This window comes from Varroa jacobsoni, unplaced genomic scaffold (genome assembly GCF_002532875.2).
Source record: "Varroa jacobsoni isolate VJ856 unplaced genomic scaffold, vjacob_1.0 contig00872, whole genome shotgun sequence".
Taxonomy (NCBI): Eukaryota; Metazoa; Arthropoda; class Arachnida; order Mesostigmata; family Varroidae; genus Varroa; species Varroa jacobsoni.
Window position 1 is genome coordinate 107197 of NW_019214543.1, and position 6753 is coordinate 113949.

The 6753-nt window shown below is 38.8% G+C and overlaps 1 long non-coding RNA gene across 1 annotated transcript; it reads right to left on the minus strand.

Annotated features, from left to right (window-relative positions):
- Window positions 1-697: 697 nt before the first annotated feature.
- Window positions 698-6747, minus strand: LOC111271681 (uncharacterized). The gene is made up of 2 exons (XR_002687036.1): window positions 3669-6747; window positions 698-1862 (listed from the first exon to the last, which is right to left on the minus strand). It is a non-coding gene; the product is annotated as an uncharacterized LOC111271681 (long non-coding RNA).
- Between the last annotated feature and the right edge of the window lie 6 nt (window positions 6748-6753).

Below are 6753 nucleotides of genomic sequence, written 5' to 3' on the forward strand. Positions count from 1 at the left end.
GAAATTTTGAACGGCTGCCATTATGCGAGTATCGATGATCTCACATTATTCTTTCGAATATGTGCCAGATATCTAATTTATCAATATAGTCGACTTGGATCTAGAGCTCTAGCAAACCTATACAAAGGGAAGGTTGCAAACAGAAAAACAGTAAGAAAGAGAACTGGTGCAAAACTCGTGTGCTACGATGGGAGGTTCCACTTGAAACTCTTTACAAATTTTCGTCGTTTAATGTTTCTTCGAAACAGTATGCGGTGCGATTGTTAAATGGGGTTGCTGGGGTGTTCCCCAATAACTAGTCCCAGATATCTGAGCCCCTTGGCTCGTTAATCACCGAACTAGTTTCTAGGTAGATCACAGCAAAATCAGTACGACTGTGATCACAGACAGAATATCAACGTAACGATGGATTCTATGAGGCTGAAGATTATTTTTACCCAGGCTTGCTTATTAAAGCAGCCTTCTTAGATATATAATTGAATGTCATAATTTTTTTAAGTATTGAACATGCTGCATATACGAGGTCAGTTTCTTTTACAACAATATTCGTAATGCAATGTTACCTATTCAATTCAATTCCGAAAGACATCTGACATGGATCTGAGCGTATAATTGGGCCATAAGCACATTCCTAACTACGGAACCCTAGACTTACTTAATTCTCAACCAATAAAGAAGAAGAAAGAACGCCACAATGTAAATTATTATAAACATTTATACATTTAATAATATATTTCTATTTACTTACACCATTTACTTTTCACACGTTCACAGGCTCACATAATGCTTTATAATACTAATTATTATAACCCTACGTAATCGTATAGTGGTCGTATATTTAATCGATCATGTAATAAATACATTTCCACACCATCATGTTTCAACAATAGGAATATAAAACTTTTTGGTATTCGTTACTCTATTTGCTTGGTCGAAACGATCATCTTTTTTTGTTTTTTCGTTTTGGATCGAATGCCAAGCTCCTAAATCTCTCACAAGATGTAGAGAACTGGCCCTAATAACCAACTTTACTTAACAAACACTGTTTTTGTGATATTTTCATTAAGGCTGCATTATTCTTACACTGGTTTCATTCCTACGGGTCTTTGCGACTATACACGTTGTATAGTATTGTTGCTGAAAGGTTCCTGGAATCGCTTTGCTCTATTCACGGTTGTCGAGGTTGTGTTATTGTGATTTCTGTGCCTTACACAAGTGTTCCCTTTCTACTTTGGATACATCACACACGGCTGTGTCGTTTGCTGAAAACAGACTCAGACTCTTTGTCACTCCTGTCAGATATATTATCATCGTACTCATATATGTATATATTTATGGTGTTTTGTGTGTATATCTATAGATCTGTGGTCATGTGTGTGAGGGTTATGTGACTCATGTCTCCATGCTTGTACAAACTGCGGCTTATTATATCAACAAACTCAAATGTCATCAGCCATCCGGAACTCTATCATGTACATACAAGATATCGTAAAGTCTCCTATTTGCAGTATAGCAGTAATAATGTACAATTTTTTGCTTATTTAATAATACAGGTCAGGATAGTTTCTTAGTGAGCTAAACAGCCCCTCTGGAAAATGTAACCATGCTCACAAATCGCTTCCCTTTACTTCTTTCGGTATGGTTGCGCTACATTTCATCGTATATATGTTTATCTTCTATTATCAGAACTAATTACAGTAGGAAAGCTCTCGTCACGAGTTGTAGATCTTGTGAACTCCTCGCTTATGCTCCAGTAAAGTGTCGGACCTTCCGAAGGCCTTACCACAGAGATCACACACGTACTCGGCTTTGCCTGAATGGATCTTCTTGTGCCGGGTCATAACACTATGCAGTCTGAACACCTGCAGTGATATGACGTTTATTGGAGACAAAATACTAGTTAAAAGGGCAAACTGGAGATCGATGGGAGTCGAAGATTCATAATAATAATGGAATTAGCTTAAGGGATAATAGCTGTTTGTGTATGGCCAAAAAAACGAATCTTCAGGAAAAAAAACGTTACTTAACGTTCTTGTGGCAATATGAAACACATTTTCTACATGATTCAAAGACATGATTTTTTTCTACATGATTTTAACATGATTCAAAGACAGTGACTATTAATACGTTTTGCTATGGGATGATTCGACAAATCAGTCGATCCGTGTGGTCAGAAAGATTCACTTGTACAGATTGAATGCTGTGGAAATAAACGAATAACAACCAATGCTATAAACATTACTACACCAACAAAGATACATCATAAAACGCCGTTATTTTGTTTGACGTGAAACCCCTAAATAGAATTATTATTAAAATAAAAATTAAATAGAAATAGAGCTGTCTGTGTTGCCCTTGCCAACGTAAATTAGTACATGTTGCAGAAAATGCACCTTGCATTTCCTGAACGCCATTTTCCTACTCGGTCAAAATTTCGAGCTAACTCCACCTCATATTGGATGATAGTAATGGTTGTCAACTAATGGCGTAGCAATGGCCTTTTGTTTAGCGATGGTCCAAAATCCACGTCTTACATTTATGGAATGCATCCATTTTATTCATTATTATTCTGCTATTTAGGTAGATACTTATCTCGCTGCTCTAAATGTCTATGGTACGAGCCCATGAACTCTTGAAACGCAGTTTTCATAGGTTAGGATTTGAATAATTTTCCTATTAGGATCCTATCGAGGCCCTTAGAAAAAGTGGTGGAAGCAACGCCTAGCAGGTGTAATGGATGACAGAGGGCCATTGTGATACGCGTAGTGCGAGGTCGAGCAGAGTCGTGCTGGTGATAATGGTGCACCCCCGTTCACTAATCTTAGCTGCCTAGTGCAAAGTTTACTATACTTCAGCCGTAATCGAAGAAACGGTACTCATTAAGCTGTAATAGATAGAACCAGCTTTAAACCCCCCTAAATAGACCCCATATTGTTGTAGCCATGCATTTGCTTTATGGTGATATTCCGGCAGTTCAATCGCAGCCTTTCACTGATGTGACCATTCGCGATCATCGCAGGGGACCCGGTTTTTTTTTTTTTATTATAAATCAACTCTGTTACAGGAATGGATCACCGTAACGGCTGGAGAGCAAAGAGTAACGTGCCATTACTTTTCCAAGTCATGTGGCATTTATTTGTCAAATTCGTTAATTTCATCAATCTAATCAATATAAATAAGTGCATACTTTTTACGTACACTCACGAAACGGACGCACTTTAAGATGGACCGGCTTCTACTACAGTTTTTTTTGTGATACAACTTTGAAGGGGGTGAGGGTCTTTTAGGTTATTGAATTTTGGGTTCTCTCTCTCCGGAGCTTTTCGAATCATCGGCTCGCGGTTTTCTAGTAGAAGATCTTTCATCGAGTAAAACGGCCAACTGCCTCCGTCACTGTTATTCCCTACCATTCGGTTATCTGGTTTTCCGTGGGTCACTGCCATTTGCTTGCTAAAAATACGAGTATCAATACCCGAATGAACGGTCTCAAGAGCACTTCAAATACAGAAAAAATATTGCCAAAAATCGCACCGTTATAAAAAAATATATTAAACGACAAACATTAACCATATATAGACGTGGTTAGTGTCTGTCGCATTTCATACTAAACGACCTAATGTCATACATGGCAAAGCTTGTCAAAGATGAGCTAACAGTATTTAACATACCTTGTGACAAACTGGACAGGGAAAACCTTCCTGACCAGTGGCTGGGTCGATTTTCGGCCTCGGCAGCGGAAGGCCCTTTGGTTCAAGTCGCGTGAATGGGAAAAAGTGGCTAAGTAAGAGATCTGGGCGCAGGATGGCACCTTCACTCAGAAGTCCGTGTTCCGCCAGCAATTCAGCTGCTGCCGCTGCTGCAGCTAGGTAGATGAAACCCCCCGGTGGTCGATTTGTCGATCGAATTTAGCATGGTACAAAGACAAACAATCGAGACGTAGACAGTAATTCTGTCAGTGATTATGCTACTCTTTCTATAAGAAACTCTTCATTTCAATCTTCTGCAATATACAAGTGCCGCAGCGCTCTCATCTGCTTGACATGATGCATGTTTACTCTCAATCCTCGAAATAACTTTAATAAATGTACAGCTACATGTTTTTTTTCCACAGAGAATCCATTCATACACAGCAGAAGCAACACTGTTTTCTTAACTAAATTTTTCGTACATACGTTTGAAGTGCGTACGACGATAGTGGTCGAATAAACTGAAATTTATTCTCATTTTTTGATATCTCCACACAGATCATGTCTTCACAATGCAGGTGCAAGGAATGTGTGAGATGCGAAGGGCACGGGTGCAGTGTTAAGAACTTTGTGACCGTAATTCCTAACCAATGTCTTCTGTGCCGATTCAGAAGCTCGTGCATTCGGATTAAATGACACAGCTAGCCTAATTTATTAGAACTTTATTTAGTACAAGAATGTATGTATATGCTTGCTGAGGACGACACTAGCAGCTGAAGATTGCCTGCTCTCTCGTCGATCATTTAGCATCCACCATAGGCTTCGCGATGGTAGTCAACTTGATTCTGAACACTTTGGTATCAGCGCGCAATTCAGAGATCGTCAAGCCAGAAGAGAGGTTACGGAAGATTGTAGCAAGCTGATAATCTGAAATGGAGATAGGCTGTTATTTGGCACGCACCACAAGCCACATTGGTTAGCAAAACAAAGAAGCTCGTATTCAACAATATTCGAATGGATGTTTTGTTTACTCAACTGAAACACACGAGTTCGATATAATAGAACGAATGTAGCTCTGGGAGTAACCACTACGCTAAAAGGGAAAAAGTAGCTTGGTCTTTAGTTATGCGTACTGAAAAACATTTTTTTCATAATGAATATATACTGGAACCGACGTAAAGAACAAATGAAAGAAAAAGATCCGTGCGAAAAGGTACGTTTGATAATTTGTTTGTTGCCTTTTTTTATTGAAATGGGAGATCCCGACAGGATACTGTTCTGCTCGCTACGTCTATCAATATATATTTATATATATGTACATATACAAGATATCAGCGCCGTCGAATACTTTCGATTCTCGTGTCCTCCGCCGACGTCCGTGGTTTTTTTTACTTCACTTTTGGATTCTCAATCAGCAGCTGATCCATACCTTTTTCGCTTCCAGTTCTTTGTTTTGGTTCAGTTAAATGTATCTAGAAAGTTTATTGGTCTAATTGTTGGTATGTTTATTTATCTTTGCTCCGTCTCTGTCAAGTTCACAAAGAATTGTCTTCTTTCGCTATCACTTTTGTTATTTGCTATTTGTTATGCAAAAACATAAATCATTTCACGTTCTCTGTTTTTCCATATTTAGGTTCTGTTCGTGGGTTAACCTTGAAGACTTCTGTCGTAAATTTTCGTTGCTATTTTCTTCATGTTCTGTATTGTTGTGTCTACTAGATCTATCTTTGTTTCGACTACTATTTCTTTAATTTATTTATCATTATCCTTATAATAGTTTGTATATATTTTCTTTTTAAATATAATTCTATATATACTAGTACAGTTTTTTTTTAGTTAGATGCTTGTTGCGCCTTCACCTCGAGACACATTCAAAGAAAAGTTAATGTCGGCTCAGCCATTTTCGCATAAAGAACAGTGTCTGCGCCTTGTCTATGTTATCTTCTTGGCCACATATTGTCATTGCTTTGTCTGTCTTCAATGTGTCTATGTCAATCATACGGTTTGTGTTTTTCGTGTCTTATCTATTCGTGTGGAGATTGCTTTCATTGGCTATTCATTAGCTACTGCTATTTTTCGTTTCAATCAGGTTTGATTTACCTTTCACCCTCGTTCGTCCTTTTCATTCTTCCATCTCCAGTCTACCGCTCATTTTTAGCATGGGTAATTACTTTTCATGATCCCCATAATTTCAATACGACTCTATATTCAACTTACGCTATATTTTATGTGTTTGTGTGTTTATTGTCGCTTTTCCTTTATGTTTTCACTTGTTACTGTGCTATTACCATCACTATTTTTTGCGCTGGCTAATTTGCCTGAATGTATCGCGCGAGGTTCTAGTGACACCCACCTAATAACCTTTTTATGTATTTTTCTCTAGTTTTTCCCGCTTTCTCTCACAAACATGCAGTCATACATAGAGCTCCACTACCAGCCCCTATTGATACCCCAAATGTCTAGTAGATATAATATCTATATCAATTCTCTTTCCTTATCTTCTCTCATGATAATTTTTTATAGCTTAGAATACATGTATACATTAATATACTCGTTACTGCGTATTTTCCACCAACATCATCGCCGCCATCGTCATAATCATCATCATTACCATCAAGCATAATGTATGTAACTTAGTTCGTTCAGTCTTAGTCTTCCTCGTCTCGGGCGCAAGAAGGTCCCCTGTGCTAGGCCTACCATCAACCCTGCTTTCAACCTAACTACACAGGCTCTCTCTCGCTTTCTCTCTCGCTCTTTCTCTCGCGCTCTCTCTCCCCAGCTTGCGTCTCGTTGTGCGGCCCGATATAAGTGACAGAGTGTCATAATGGCTAGTGGCAGATACACAAACGTTCAAAAAAGTGAAAAGGGCTAGAAAATTATGAGTGCGTATTTACTCCGCCGGGTACTATCTGCGGGCCGTTCCGGCTAACAACCGTTCGTTTCTGTTCGTGCCTCTTTCCCTGCTCGGCAACAATACAGCCGGCATTGTTCAGTAGTTTTTCTACGGAATTCACAACGGCGATCAGTCGTCTGGTAGGTTGATTGATTGATTGACAGATGTATGATG